The following is a 334-nucleotide window of genomic DNA, read 5'->3' as shown; positions in this document are numbered from 1 at the left end:
AGAGGCTGCGGCGGGCGCTCTTCTCGCAGCTTCTCTCTCCGTTACTGCTTCTCCATTTCTCCTTTGTTTTCGTGCTCATCCTCTTCTCTGAGAGAGATAATAGTAGAATTTTGTTTTCGCTATAAATAATTAAACAACTACTTTTAATAAGTTAGGCTAAAGTTGTTGTTAAATTAGTCTTGTTAAAATTATAACAGTTAAGCAAGCCTTTTTGTCACAAGTTAGGCAGATGGTTGAGCATTGTGGGGAGCTGAGATTCTTGTTGAGATTCTGGAGCATGTTCAGAGAAGAGCCACAAGGATGGGGAGGGCTCTGGAGAACAAGCGTGAGAAGG

This window comes from Mesitornis unicolor, unplaced genomic scaffold (genome assembly GCF_000695765.1).
Source record: "Mesitornis unicolor isolate BGI_N332 unplaced genomic scaffold, ASM69576v1 scaffold7547, whole genome shotgun sequence".
In the NCBI taxonomy this organism is placed as follows: Eukaryota; Metazoa; Chordata; class Aves; order Mesitornithiformes; family Mesitornithidae; genus Mesitornis; species Mesitornis unicolor.
The sequence above is the reverse complement of the archived record's forward strand: the minus strand, read 5'-3'. Positions refer to the sequence as shown.